This window comes from Megalops cyprinoides, chromosome 6 (assembly GCF_013368585.1).
Source record: "Megalops cyprinoides isolate fMegCyp1 chromosome 6, fMegCyp1.pri, whole genome shotgun sequence".
NCBI lineage: Eukaryota > Metazoa > Chordata > Actinopteri > Elopiformes > Megalopidae > Megalops > Megalops cyprinoides.
The window spans coordinates 25,568,799-25,585,332 of NC_050588.1; the positions used below are offsets into that span (position 1 = coordinate 25,568,799).

Here is a 16,534-nt window from a genome sequence, read left to right on the forward strand (position 1 = left end):
ACACACAAAACAACATACACAAGAACTCACTGTGCTTGGAGTATAGTGCATATTGCTTCAGTGAGCACAGAATGTCACTTTGCTGGTAGATTTCTGAGTTCGTTCTATCTTACGATCAAAATGTTATTTAGAATACATACTACATACAATACATACTTTATTCTTTAGTGTATTCAGTATAACACATTCTTTATGTATTCTAGATGTATTCTAAATATTGTCTTGTAAATACACAAACAAGTATTACATGTAGGTATCTCACAGGAAGAGGCCATGTCAAACACAGGTTGTTGTAGCAAAGTGCATTTATTATGGGTTGATGCTTCAAGAATGTTTTCAGTAAACTCTACAAAGGTATTTGAAAGCAGCCACTCCCTCATGCACTTGAATAACCCCTTCTGTTTTGACATGTTCTGATTTTCATTACTGGTTGGTTTTAGTCAACATGCCTATGCATGACAGCCACACTGTTGTAAATATGCCAGCAAATGACAACGGAACAGTTTTTAGTTGTTTTACAGAGCACAAATTGCTAAGTAAATTTTGAAGACATTCATATGGAAAAGATGCAATTATGATGATAACTAATCAGGTCCAGTATTAAACATGTGAAGGAATGTGAAGCAAAAGAAAAAGAAGAAGAAAAAAACCATCTATCATGATTCACAGTACCTGGCATAGATGTCAGTCACTTCAAAGGGACACACATCCTGTATATGCTTGTTTCCCATAATTTCCATAATTTATGGGATGTAATTTGGAAGATGTTCATACTATTGTGTCAACTCACCTTTGCTGATTCAAAGACAACTGGAATCACATGCCCATTCTTGAAAAATATTTCCCTGGAATGGGAACACCAGTTCAGTCATGCTGTTCCACACTAATGTTGTTTGTGTAATATATGTTAAAGAAACATTTGTCCTCTTGGCAGAGATATATCTGGGTAAACAAAAAGGTGCACAAAATTCTGTGTGTACACATTGTTTATGTGGAATTTATTTAAAGCATGTTGAGACTTGTACATAATTTGACACATTGAATCACATTTAAAAAGAGACAGTTGCCACCTTAGATTTTATTTTTGAATCTATTTTGATGTAATTAGGTTAATTTAAGACAATGGCGAGACAAAAAACAGCATTGGCTATGACATTTAATCTCAGTAAAAATCTATTGGAGAAGTTCTAAGGCTTTTTGGATGTGTTGCTATAACAACCCTAGAAGTTCCAGGGCTTTTGCGACCATCTGTGTCAGTTTGAGGAAGAACAAAACAGGTGCAGTTGTTTTGACTTAAGGCAATTCCAGAGGATGGAACTGAATTCCTGCTTCTTTCCATTCCTCACCTTTAATGAGGGGAGCACCAAGTTTTCCGCAGGATAAACGTTGAGCAAACAAATGAATGAAAAGAAGTAGGGGTGGGCATGGCTGGCAAAGAAAAGCAATTATTTCCGTATATTGGCCTACATTAGGCCATGAACGAGACAGCATCTTTTGGGGAGCAATACAAAGCAGGAGGAACTTCGGAGTCAGAGGCAGACTAGGTCTGTCGAAACATCCCAGATTCACCAGTGTTCAACAGGGCTACAGTCACTGGGGTGTGATTAGGCTGTGTCCCTTGTCCAGGACTTTCCATTGATGTGTTGCCAGTTAGCAGATTTTATGCAGTATTTTATCAAGATTTCTCTCTGTGTCATCAAAACAGATGTGAAGCAATGGAAAATGAAGTGACTGGTATGGAATTTTCAGCAGTAATCTGAACACTGTTTTCAGTTCACATTATCTTGAAGGCAGTGTTATTAGGTCATAGTTGGTCTTGTGCTAGTATTCTTATTGTATATTCAGCACATGGAATTATAAACTATATCTTAATATAGACATATTGCTTTAAAAACTTTTAGGGTTTGAAAGATGTTTTAATTATTTCATTGTGATTGATAGGACAGAGATTAAAATTTGTTATATAAATAGCACTAAATGTTAAGTAACAATCCAGCCCCCATATGTAAACGATCTCCTAATATCCATGAGGGAGACATGTAAATGTGATATCAGCTTAAGCCTGCTTACAGTGCTTATGTCTTCTTTTTTATCTCACAGCTAAAGTCAATTACATACATGCATTTTTAACAGCAATTCAGCAAAGATACCATGCTAAACAGTATAGCATCAAAACCTCATCTAGTGTCCTTGCCAGCATTCCTCCATTGCTTGTTTTTTTTATTATTCCACACAGTCAAGCTCTTCATGGTATTCCATAGCAGCATGGCAGTACTCCATGTCTATTGAATATGGTTGAGGTGCCTACAATGTGTATTTATCCTTTTGTTGTGATCCACAGTATTTTTTTTTTCCAAGCTTTCTGCATTGACAAGGGAGTTTGATCTCATCCATCAAACACAGAGAGAAGAATGTAATATCGAACCGTGTTTCTAGCAGCAGCCTTTTGTGGAATTCTGTCAATGTTGATTAATCACACCCTGGTTGAATATCATACCTGCTCAAAAGGGAAACATGCCCGCACAGAGGGTCAGTCCAAGATATTGCCACTAAATTGATGTTCTGTGTCTCAGGCCTTAAACCTTTTCTGTGAAAGAAAACACCATGAAAAGCACCAATCGTCACTAAGATGACTTAAACAGTGTCTCTCAAAACTGTAAGGAGGGAGATTTGTATGATGGTCCCAAGACATGTTTTCTAAAATTTGAGCCTCAACGTTATTATTTTGTTCCTACTCTGCTTATAGCAGGGGCCTTAATTACTGTGTATTAATCCGTGCAAGAATTTCTCACCATTGACTGTGTAAGGTATTTACTTCGAAAGCAGAGCTTTATCATAAAGTGTAATATTCAATGCATTTGAAATGTTCAAAGCTTTTCTTATTAGCATACATGAATTTTTATGAGTGCTGTCTTGGGACATAACCTATTTTCCTTTGCCACCATATCTGTTTTACCTTTCAAGCGTTTTACCAATATAAGCTCCAGTTGTATTTTTTCTTGTTTTTCAGCTCTCAGTAATAGATTATGGCTTGTGTTTAACATACATTGCGTGCAAGTCAACAACGTGTCAACATTACTAAAATTGCTAGGTAAACAGCTTAGCAGCTGCTCAAATACCATCTTGCCTGACCTCTGGGATAAAAGAAACAGGTCCATTGAAATACTTGAAGAACTCTCCGCCCGGTAGTGTCACCACATTATGAATCACTTCCTTTACTTTCTTATATTTGTCACAGCAACAACAAAAAAGAGTTCACCCCCCTGTTTTCCTGCTTTAACCGCATCAAGTATTGCTGTACATGTGATGTTATTGAATTCTATTATATGAATGACTGAAAACATGACTTATATACAATGCGTCATCCACCCTGTTACACAATGTTCCGCCTTCCATGAGAGGAACACACAGATTTACTATAGAATTGGTTTAATAACACAATATTTGCTTAGGGTCAGGGAGTGTGTGTGTTTGTGTTTGTGTGTGTGCATGCATGCATGTGTGTGTGAGTTGTTGCTGAATGTCATTTTTAAGGCCATGTTTTATTTTCAGATTTTATATGTAAAGGTTTAACTTAAACATTACATTTACGCAACTCACATGACATGAATGGAACAATCAATGTGAGTCACTCTGCAGATGTCAGAACTGTGTTAAATGATTCTCACAAGAAGCAGCTGAATGCAGCTATGTAGTCATAATCCCATTTAACAAGTAAAAACGAGTGCAAACCTGACAAGCCCATGTAGCTTATGCTTGTATCATCCTGATGGACAACATGGTTTTGGTGCGTGGCTAACCTGAAGGTAGATTAAGTACAACACATACTTTCTATATTTCTTAAACTTAAATGACCATTAAATCCATATTGTAAATGACAATGTTTCTGTTCTCTCTAACCATGTGAAAATAATATAATGTGCATACCACACATGCTTACTAAGCCATAACATAGCCAGTGCACTGTACTGAGGATGTGGATCGTGTACCAATGGCAGCCCCTCTGTCATGCACATGACATGACATAACATGGCATTTTTATATTGGTTTGCTCAGTGATTTGCACAGGCTACAATGTTTACATGTTATCTATTTATACAGGTGCATATTTACTGTGGCAATTCTGGGTTAAGCACCTTGCTCAGGGGTACAACAGCAGTGCTCCTTATTAATACCATACCACAGTGCTCCAGTTAGGTGAAACAAGAGTAATATATATATATATACATACACACACACACACACACACACACATACACACAAACAAACATATGTAACATACAGTTACATATATGTAACTGTAAGTTGATTGAATGCAGTTTAGTGCTGCAGTGTTAATATTTCACATTGTTGAGTTGTGGACATTTTAAATTGTTTTATACATTTATTATTTTTTTTAATATGTAGCCAGATACAAAATGTTGACGCTGCAATGCTGAGCAACATGAAAGCAGTCTGGATAGTCCTGTAGAAGAGACATGACTGATATCAATGACACAAAGTACCAGTGATTAGTACTGGTTTCAGCTGGGCACAGAGATGCAGCCATAATGAGATTATCTCCCCACTTAGCTCAGATTTCACATCTGAAATCACAAGTCAAATGTTATTTGTGTATTTGCTTAATGAGGTTCGGATTCAGTTCCAAGGTCATTGTGTCACAACAGCACAGACACTTATGTGCTTCAGGAACCCCAATTAACATGAATGCTTAATACATCCTAACAGAGTACTTAGGCATCCTACATCCCTCTCTGTGAGCTCTTGAGCTCTTGCAATGACCGTTTACCCAAAATGAATTTGAGATAGCATCAACCCTTTTCACTCAGTTCTCTTGAGTACACAGACCACAACACGCATTACATATGTATAGACAGGTGACAAAATTGTAAATTTGTAGTGTGGTATCATGAATGGATAGATACACATATGATACATTGACATTTTTGGAACAGTATGCTTGCCTGTTTTGTGTCTAAAAGATGTTTCATTTTCTGGCAGTTGGAGTTCCTGCCTGTTCATAATGTAGCCTAGCTGAGAACACCGTGCATCACCACCCTAAGGGTGTTCTACAACAGCTCAGCACAGTAGCTCTGAAGAAATCACATGGTACAACATAATTTTGTCTGTGAAGACACCTCTAAAGTGCACACAGACTTTTTGCCGCTAGCTGAGAGTTTGGTGGGTAGGGCGTTGGCACAGAATACTGAAAATTCACCCCACTGCTGTGATCGCTGGCTCTCTTTGATGGTCACAGAAGCTCTAGCCTTGAGACTTGTGACAGATGCCAAAAGCGAAAATGGTTTTCCCTCCATCGACAACAGCAATAATTCATGTACTTTGGCGTATGCGCTTATATTCTGCAGCAGGTGCTAGATGTACTGCACTGAGGCAAGATTGTGTTTTTCTTTTAACTTTTGTTATTGTTCAATAATTAAATATGCACATTTTAGCCTCTGGGTGTCAAAGAATTGCCTGTGCAATACTGGTAATACAGGTTTGGTTGGGAGAAGAGCCCCACTCAGTAACTTACTTTGAACTCTGCACTGTGGATGTTATGTGTGTATTTACACTGTTTATTTGCTAATGGAGAGTTTGCAAAACATGAAGCAAGCTGAGCTCTGAAGGCAGCATTTCGCTGAAGATACTGCCCTTGGAGGTAAAAGTTTCTCCACATTCTTTTTTATCCCTCTCGACAGCTTAAGAAAAAGTAGTCTATCCCTTACCCTCACTTTTTCTCTCTCTCTTTCGCCCGTTTGAATCTCTCCTCCTTGCTATCTCTCTGCAGATTGGCTGAAAAATGCTTTCTCCCTCTCCATCTCGGCTCTCTCACACTGACTCTCGTGTTTAAAGTTTGTGCGGAGGACACATAGACCTTGCTGTCGGAGCCAGTGCAAGGGAAATGGACATTCCCCCCAATGCAGAGAATACAAAGAAATACTATTCACTTTCAGGGCTGATCCTTTGATGTGGGCTTGACAAAGGCATCAATTTAAAAGCCCTTTGACTGGGTTCTTAAATGTTCTTCTTTGTCCTTTTTAAGTTTCAGAAAGATAACTTTCTGATTGCATGCAGTGTTTCATCTCCCCAGGGTCAAAAATAAAAAAAAGACAATTAGTCCATCTGTTTAAGAATGCTTTCAAGTGGCGCAACAACTTTTGTATTCAGAAAGTGGAAAATATTTACAATCAGCTTCATCATAAGAGGATTACATATTCCATGTGCTGCACGTTACGATCAGTAATTCATTTTTAGTCTCACTTGGAATTCTTCCATAACCATCTGGAGTTTAAAGGAAAGCAAATATTAAAAGAAAAATGTTAAATGAAAAGAGGATCTTGGCTTGATCCATTCAATATCCCTCTGTTCCTTGCTATATAGTACCTGCAAACAGCATCCTGAGAACTGAGGGAGAAAATATTTGCATAGCATTACCTGATCATTGGCAGGTGATATACAGTATCATGACTACAAACATGGTTGAGAAAACATGTCCTTGGGAATTATTGCTTAAGTGTTACCATTATTATCGTCCGTAGTACTTATGTTGGCTCAGTTGTCTCTATCTTCATGCTTTCTCTGTCTCTGTTTATGCTTAGGTGTTATATATCTGCTGTGGACCACATAGCTCCAGAGATTGATTAATATAATCAATCACATGTACTAGAAGGTGCATTTGCATAGTAATGTAGTTTCACAGTGCACTCTTACAGATTTCTTCCCGTAGGCATCTTTACCTGACATCCACTAATTGGCTCACTGGAAGGCAAAGTGGCTGATTTCACAGGCAAGAAGGGCACTTCTGTCCTCATAACAGGAAGAGGCAGTGGCTGCCATTGTGTTTGCATTTTCATTCAGTTTTTGTTTACAAGCATATAGTAGAAGCCATGTTTGCTCTTTGTCTGTGACAAAAAGGCCACATTTCACTCCAAGTTGTGTGCTTCTACTCTTTATTAATACATTATTTATGTAATGAAAACAGACTGGGATCCAGATGCGGTCAATAAGATTTAATTACAGAAGCCAAAACGTAGTCAGGGACGAAACAGGTCGGCAACGGGATGTGGCAGTACAAAAACCAGATCCAAAAAAAAAAAAAACACAAGCAAGGTCCAAAGAACAGGCGAGGGTCAAACACTGCAGTCAAAATACAGAGTGGCAGAGAGCAGGTCACAAGAAACAATACCTCACAATGAGGCAACACAAACCTTATCAAGTCCTTATGTAGCCAGGACTTGATTGAAGAACGAGTCACAGGTGCGCTTGATGAGTGGGTGAGGTTCAGCCGGGCTGAACTGGGCGTGGCTGAGCTGGCTGACTGGTGGTGGGTGTGACAATTTAGTGGCATAGTGGACTTATAATTTTACTAATTATCCATTTATAAGTATTAGTGCTGCTGTAGTAATTTAATATTTTGCTAGTATTGTATCTTTAACAGCAGTGTCCAAGGTTAGATTTCAACCTACCACATTGTGGCTACAATTCCAGTCCAAAACTGTTGTATGCTATTTCCAATCAGAGGAGTTTGAAAGTAATGCAATCACAAATACAGTATCTCTACAAAGGATTATATTGATGTTGAAAGCATATTTATCTAACTTTGCACTAAACGTGTTCTGTGACAACTAAAATAATTGAATGTTTCATTTCTTCTAGTTAACAGGTTTTTACAGCAACCTGTAGGTTTGCTGTTAGCAAGCTGTACAAACATTGTTTGAAGTAGTGCACCATTGTAGTCAATCTCTCTTCAAATTTTCCCATAAAGAACCAGGTGCAGGTCATACAAATCCCTGACACAATAATCACAGATGTCAGGTGCACTACATAAACACTCACATGCTTTTACATCATTGCAGCTGGTGGGCTGTTAAACCTGAGGAGGCTGGAGGGGGTTGATTTTTGGCCAAGTCACACTAAACATAATCAATTAGACAACAAATGCAGTATAACACAAGCTCATTGCTTACAGTTAATATCAATTAAGTAATTAATTTGCATAAACATTTTCTCATATATTGTGAAGTGCTTAATGTCCAAACAACAAGACCAGGGCGACAGCGGTGAGGAAAATCACCCATCCGAAAGAGGACAACTCTTCATTTCAATATAAGATATCTTAGAGCAACTCCTTACCCATTGCAATCTTAGAATGTGATAGGTGTTTATCATTTGAGGACAGTGCAGCTTTCTGAAGCTTCTTATGTCCTGCTCTAGATATGGAGAGACTGTTTCATGCTTCTATGCATTGCATGTCTCCTGAACTGAAGCTGTCTTTTCAAGTAAACATTGGCCAAGGATCACAACATTCTAAATGTCAAAAAACCAATGAAATGTCCTTGAATGATTCATGTCACATCTACAAAATGTAGGATGATGGCAAGTTGGTGTGAAATGTAGTGTCAGTAGTTTCATCTATATGTCATGTAAAAAAGTATTGGGATCACTTCACCATCTCTAGGTCTGTAGCCAAATGGAGGCAATTAGATCATTCTGGGTTGTTTTTGACATACCAGAAAACACAGTTGAAGATTCCAAATGTTCAGCCAGAAATACATTATACATTACAGCTTTGACTAACTCCTTGCAGTAGCCCCTACTGTCAGAATCTTTGCTCTCATCATGCCCTCTAAAAGACAGTTCCTGTAACCCCAGCAAGGAGGATGCACCAATCAAACATTTCAGAGCTGCCCCATTTTCCCTAGTTTTGTTATGCTTTGGAGATGAGTGCCTTTACGTATTGCTTGCTCAACCTGCATTCTGCCCAGTAGACTTTTTCAAGCACTTCCACTGATGTGCTCTTACAAATTCTCATTCCATTTGCAAGCTCTGTCTAACTTAGAGAGATCATAAAATCTGGTTTGTCAGCAGACTGGGCCAGCAACGCATTTGCTTAGTGATCATGCTACCAGTACGCCACTCTGCCCTCTATTATCAGAGAGACAGAAAAGTCCAATCTCTATATCCCAACTTTTGAGATTTATAGAGATATATTTTGAAATAGATATTTTCAACATTCTACGTTCTCTATCAGCCCTGCAAGCAACGTACTATTTTTAGTCTCCTAGCCAAATGTTCTTCCGAGTGGTGCTACATTCTGTCGTTATGGTCGAATAAGAGCCAAACAAAGCATTTCATTGATTTCTGTTGAAATCCACTTTTTAATAGGTTTCAATGGGAAGATTTTTTCAATGAGAATGACAGAAAGTTTGATTGTGCTATCTTCACAAATATTTCAAGTCAAAATTACAGGCATGGCTTCCCTTGCCTCCTCTGAAGAGCTGCCTCTGAGACATATACACACGGACACTCTTGTACACATACACCAATGTGCTCACACACACAAAAGTAAATGCTCTTTCACATGCACACACACTTGCACTCAAAGGTACACATACACATGCACATGTATGCATACACACGTACAAATGTACATATAAGTACTCTTGCACACGCACAGTTGCAGTCACACTCAAGGCCATAACCTGGCTATACACCAGTAGCGCTTACTGTGCTGTGGAGCAGAGCAGCTCTTAGTGCCCTGTAGCTTGGTACACACAAGCTGCTGTCGTTTGCCTCTGACCCACAAACATGACCGTCCATCCAAAACCCATTTCTGACCCGAGACATTTTCCACTGCAGGATTAAGAGGAGGTCTATACGCTCTGCCCACTTCAACGTGCTGGACAAAGCATGGACAGGCAGCAGCTGTCTGCCCTTAAAAGGCCTCAAGATGCTCATTTCATCCAGCTGCCAAGATAACAGAATTACGAAATGTGTTTTTTCTCCATCAGGACGAAAAAAGCAACGTCTGGAAACCAAAAGAATTCATTCAGCCTGTTGAAAATCAGATCGAAGGAACAATAGTGCCTCTTGGCAGTGTGGAATCTGCCTGGAGTGGTATATAATAGGCCTCTCTTATCTGACAGGTAGGCCTGTGCCACCAAATGCTGATGATGATCTATACAGAGACTTGCCTGCAGGATATTTTCATTAAATTATTATCGAACCATATCCTTATTTTTTAAAAGACTGATTTGTCACAGTTGTGTGTGGTAGGCCTGCAAACGGTGAGACGGTGTATGTTTTTTTCTCATATGCATCCAAGATTTAAGAGGTGTGGTTGCCATGCCTACACATTTGACTGAAAGGAGGGCCTGGTTATTTTAATGAATTTGTCTTCAGCCTCTGTTTGCTCGGTGTACTCAATCTGCTGTGTACACACTCAAAACATCTCAGGGCTACAGAACCTTCATGCACAGACCCTTTGTAAGGAGTGACCTTTAGGGAAATAACTTATTGATTCCAGGGGTAACGTGATTAAAATGGGTTTCAAGAGAGAACTTCATTTGAACTCTGATATAGGAGTAATGGACTATATTGTGTGAGAATGGGAACAGCCCCAAAGAAAGCTTCTTTTTAATTTTCATGGACATGTGAAGCCACATTTAATGCTGATTGTAAGGATCTTCCCCAAAAAAAGATTTGCATTTCTGCACAGCAGAGGTGATGCTCCTTCTGCTGGTGATGTATGGGAAACAGACGCTGGTATGCGAGAGGGCCTCATTAGGTGTGCTAATTGTGAAAAGCAATCACATGATCACAGTCATGATCACAGAACACGCCATCTGTGTGAGGGGCTGGCAGACTGTCTGGCACTGCCAGTCCCTCTCCCATCTCGCCGGGGTTGGGTGCCAGCCCTCTCGTCTTTCGCCACGCGGTGAGTGCAAGGTGGTTTGAGCTCAGAGACCCGCAGTTAGGAAACAGAGAGAACTGACGCTTTAATTGCTAGGGAACTGCTGATATACCATTCCTGTCACATATTCATGATTTACCTACTTGTATTTTTGCCTGTGAGTTACTTTTGTGGTATATTATGTGATTTATTGATGTTGTATTTATTCAACTTCCTCCTGCAGTTTCTAGGTCATCTTAGTTTCAGATTACCATACGTTAACTTGTGTTGATGCTTAAATGCTGTTGTATGTGTGCCTAGTGGTTGGTGAGTGCTTTTAACCAGGTCCAGCACTGTTGCTCGTATAACTTGGGTGGATATACTTTGGTTCTCTTGCACTGGAAGTTGTTCTGGATAAGAGTGCCTGGTAAATCCATATAATGTAATATAAACATGAATTCAATTCAGAGCCCACCAGCTTACAAGGAAAGAGTATGCATACCTATTCAAATAAATAGCTAACACAGCACAGTGCGAACAATTCATGGATGGAGTATTTTTGTTACTGAAGTATTCATGAGTGACTTCAGATCATTGTTTTTTGGATTGAAATAACTTTTCTAAAACGAACAGTTGTTTATTTAAAACAAATTTCTGTGTCATCAATAAACCTGAACCTGGAAGCAATTCAAAAGCCCATTAAAGTGTCAAGGATAGTGGAGAATTGCATATAAACACGGATGATTACAGTGCTGGTATTTGACTGCCAATGTGTTTGTCGTTAGAGCGATGTAGCCTGCAGGAATCTAGCAATTGCGTCATTTATAGTTGTTTTAAAGAGGGCAGAGGAAGTTAAAGAGATGATCAAAAGCTCAACCCTCGAAACCAAAACACCTGTGATTTGGTTATTCGAAACAACAACCCTCTTTTTAACTTTTTTATCTTCTGAAAGGACAGGACATTGGTTTCACCTGCATATAAAAGATATGTATGTATATTTGGCTGTATATATACAGTATGTACATTCTTATTATTCTCATGAATCATTTTATTTTGAACATATTGGTAGACATAATAAATCATGTGCTGGGGCATAATACAGAAAAAAAACTACACAACAGCTTTACCAACTCCAAGAAATGAAAGCTCCTCAAATAAAACTGACATACATTTTGTGTCAAGCCCTATTTACTGTAACATCTTTGTCTCAACATGTCCCTTTGGGCTTTATCAGGATTATCATCATCACAGAATACTTTCCATTGCATTTTTTTAGTTGCCCCGCCACTGAACTAATATATTTCAGTTCTATGTTTTGACTGCGCAAATAATGTTCCTGAGTTTTGAATCCCTCTTCAATGGGTGAAAATATATTGCCTTGACAAGCTAGAAGGAGGTTGGTTTGAACATGCCTGTTCACAACGTGAGGAATTTGGTTATGTGGCAAAAACCCCAGCTGTGTTTCAGTAGCCCAGTCTAAGGAAGAACTCTGGAAGCTGACACTCTTTCTGTAGAACTGAGCTTGCTGTTGCAGTGATTCTGTGGTATATGCACCTTTCAGTCTTTGCAAAATCAGAGAATGACAGAATGTTTCATGGCCCTGTGAACATGCTGCAAAATCAAATTACCATTTGACTTGGATTTAAAACTGGCTAGATTGTAACATACCTTTTTTGTTGTTGTTTTTTTTGTTTACCAAAAATCATATGTGGTGGAATGCAGTAGAATTTTGTTAATTTATTTATTTATTTTTGCTTTACTCATTCTATCCCATTACTCCTCAGCTGTGCTATAACAAAAATGCTTTATAAAATGATTAGTTCTAGTCCGTTGTTTCTATTGATCAGTTTGCATTCCAGTCATGATGATATTCATTGAAGTACCAGGGCTAAATGGAATTTTTGTAGATAGTTTTAGCATCCTTGTGCATTGACAAACATAAATAATGGAACTGACACATTGTACCTCACTAAGAGCTAAGTTAAATGACCAAAGATGGAAAATTTTGCCATCTCTTAGAAACAGGTGACCTCCAACGTATAACATTAACGTGAAATAAACCACGTTTGATAAACCACGAAGCTTGTTTGCTAGCTCGCTTGCGAATACAGAACCATTTAGATAATGCTAACAATTTATCTATAGCAATAGTACTACAACGCATTGCTTTCATTTGGTGGTTTCATGTAGTCAATACAACTTGTTAAATTCAGTCTCTTTTCTTATGTTACAATCATTGATCTGTTTTTTAAAAGCGACATGGCACTCAATCCCGTGGTGTAGCAAGAATATTGGCACAGTGTGGGGACTGACACATGAAAAAGGAGAGAAAAAGAAAAGGACTTATTCAATTTTATTTTTTTTTACTATAACCATTATTACTTGGGGAATATCATGATAATTTCATATCCTGAACTCCATTTGTGAAACATATCATCTCGAGCTGAATGTATCATCTCATGCCTTTCGTACATGCATTAAATGTAATAGTATTAAATGTCCTTTTGTTGACTTTTGGTTCTGATCAGTATGAATGGGATGTTATGGTTAGCAAAAGAGCCCATATTCAAGAATTCAGACAGGCAGTAGATTGCCTGCCCTCATTTGATCATGTCCAGACCGTATTCTGGGCTGCCTGCAGTAACATTTTAAAATTACTACTGAGTGTCAGCCAGTTTTAATTCAGTTTTACTAGCCACTTTCCAAGTCACTCTTCATTACCAGCTATAATCTCCCTGTCCCAAGAGCTGGGTATTTTTTGCGGCATCTTTAGTGCTTTTAATTTTGAATGGAAGAAGAACAAATGTTTGCTTTGAATTGCTAGTTGACATGCTCGATGTACGAAATCGGCACTGGCAGAGGTGTGAAAGAGCTGGAGTGGGCAAGGAGGAGGTGGGCAGCCATCCCTCAGGCTCTGCCCGGGACAATGCCAGGTCTGTTGGGCCTCAGTGCGTGAAGACTGGGCTGGAAGTTGGCAGTTCGCCCTGGTACCTTCCAGTCACCCTCACAGCCAGAGCTGTGCGGCTTTCAGCCATAAGCGTTTGTGCAAAGTTCATAAGGCTCTGTTTGCATGGTTATAAAGGCCACTTCATTCTACTGCCTTTGAATGGCAGTGCTGATTCTCTGGTAGAATTTGTATGTTAGCACGTTTAAGGCATGTGAATATTCAGTTATTCATACATATGTAATGTCTGATTCTGGATATTAACACATGATCAAAGCACCAACATTCTCCATAAACCCCCTTTAACAATTGAAGCATGCAGTGGTAATTTTTTAGTGCTTCTGTCCTTATTGATCCTCATTGATTTTGTTCTAAACTAAAAACATAGCAAGACACTGTGACAATTTGCAAAGACACTAATTCCCCTACATCAATTGTATTTAACCGTTTAGTATAAGAAGATAAGAGAGTGTAACGAACAAGCATTACAAAATAACAAAGCATTACAAAATAAGCACACACACACACACACACACACACACATATATATATATATATATATATATATATATATATATATATATATATATATGTAGATATACTGTATTATACTGTATTATATTATACATATACAATTACATATAGTTAACAGTGCAGCTGTATTTAAGTATTTAATGTTGATTTCACTTCTTACTGATATAGAGGAAATTAGCGTAAATGCATATGCTTTACTATATCAGGTATTTTAATTGTAACTACTCCACTCTTGGCACTGAATATATGGTAGAAAAGATAACCTTGCCAAGTCCTACATTAGCTATGCGTCCCACAAAAGGTATCTCTTTGGTCGGTTTTGCAGCCATTTCACAACCTGCATCAGCATAATTCAAGCGTGACCCTCGCCCCTCCCCCCTGTCCCCTTCACCCATTCTCCCTGGTATATCCCCAGTCTGAGATCCCAATCCACCTCATATATCATACAGAATCCAACCAACCCTCCCCCAGGATGACTGGAGAAGTCTGTGCTTTCTGGTGGACTGTGGACCATGTGTAATTGGCGGTCTCAGTGTTGTGTGTTTTGCCTGCAGATCACACAGGCTTTTCTCCTTCCCATCTGTGCAGGCTTGGTTACCAACTGGTGTCAATCCACCACACCTAACCAACCAGTGGCCAGCAAAATCCCATTATTGCACTAATCTAATTGGCTCACAGATTGGAGTGAAACAACCCTAACTATTACAAACTAATAACCTACATGTTATTACATGCAGCTGCAAGGTTTATTTCTATGTGAATTCAGACTAACAAATCTAACAAGATGAATGACATTTTTACATTACATCTTCCTTTCTCTTTTGTCTAAAGCATATAGACAGTCTGGCCTAGTATTAAGCATTAAAGGAATTGTCTCTACCTCAAAGAGAGGATTGCCCTGAGAGCTGTCAGTACTCTGCGGAATTCACTCACTACCTCTTCTCCACAGTGCAGCTACAGTCTACACACTGTGGTGTCTGTGTTTGTAATATACGACAGATGTGCGTTTCTCTGCTACAACTGCATTATGTTTTCACGTGCAGCGCACATATTTGTAAAAGCAGATACCGGAGGAGAAGTGGAGTTCACTCATCTGCCAGTCCTCTGATTCTCTTCTCCCTTTTGTACACACCCAGTGAAAAGCCTTTAGATCTGGCTTTGTTGGAATGATTGTCAGTGGCTTAATGAGCTTTTTTGCCAAGTGAGAGGCTTTGGCAACATATGTCTCTACACTTCCTCCCAGTTCGTTTTGCAGGGGACACGACACAAGCGCTCTGGTCGAGAACTGTCCCTGGATATCGTCACACATTACGCTGCCTGCTCCGCTTTTCCTTGGACTGGCTGCATGCGAGAGGAAGGGTTTTTCATAGCTGTGACGGAAACTCGCTGAAAATGAAGTCCGCTCTTGTAAGTAACGCAGCTTTTCTCCGCTATGTTGTTTCTCTGCTTCGGGTGAAAGCTCAGGAGTTCTGCTACGTTTACTCCGCGGCGTTTCTGTGGAGATGGTGCGTGTTGGAGACTTAGCGCATGTAATAGTTGTTGCCGCAAACATCAGTGTTGTGATCCTCCTCGGTCTAGGCTTACATTAAGGCGGAGAGCAGAATTCCCTGGGTTCAACGAACTTCCCAACCAGTGTTCGTCAGGATGGACGAGAAAAGAGTGGGTTGCTGGGCTGTTTGTCCATCGTAAGGTTTTTTCGCTCTGACCCTTTTTTAATTCACTGAAAAACAAATCAACAATTAAACAAAATTAACTATTTTCAAAGACGTTGACTGTGGAAATTAAACGAATAACGCTAAAACTAAGGAAACGCTGAACTTCAATCGAAACATGTTTTTAATTATTTATTTATTTTTTACTTATTTATTTCTTTTTTTGTGTGGCGAAATATACATCATTGTACCAGTATTCTGGGGGTTAATATGAGGTAATGTGATGATGTGTTTTGCATATAACTGGTTCATGACTCACTGAGATTTTGATGCCATGTGTATTATGAATCAGTTATTTGCTAGGTCAGAATTGATGATGACTCTTAGTCGTCTGGACTGTCCAGATAAAGACTCCTTTCACAGCAGCGTTTTGTCCCACTGTCTGTCTGGTGCCATGAATGACTCTATAGTCCCATTTTACAAAGAGTGTATGGAATTGAAGTAAACCTGTTTCACATGGAAATATTGCATGTGTTGATCTTTATTACAATGACAATTAAAAAAAAAAAATCATGCAAAAAAAATCACTTATTATGAAGTAACACTTTAAAAGAGGATGTGCATATTGCAAGAGCAGCATCTTGTTCTGGAGTTAATTGGTCTCATTGCCCCCTTCTTATTCTCTCAAAGAAGTGCACAGGATTTTGGGTACATTTCTGACATATTTGTCAA

At 38.9% G+C, this 16,534-nt stretch overlaps 1 protein-coding gene across 9 annotated transcripts in view; it reads left to right on the top strand.

Annotated features, from left to right (window-relative positions):
* The window catches only part of chl1b (cell adhesion molecule L1-like b), a 66,335-nt gene that overhangs the window by 18,660 nt on the left and 31,141 nt on the right, over positions 1–16,534 (top strand). For 7 of the 9 annotated variants that reach the window (XM_036530535.1, XM_036530542.1, XM_036530537.1 and 4 more), the window contains exon 1: positions 15,184–15,557. The exons of 1 other annotated variant lie outside the window; for it this stretch is intronic. The gene's annotated coding sequence lies outside the window, so the exon portion shown is untranslated. Of the gene's footprint in view, positions 1–15,183; positions 15,558–16,534 lie in introns of those variants that run through there. One more of the 9 variants, XM_036530543.1, reaches the window with a different exon arrangement.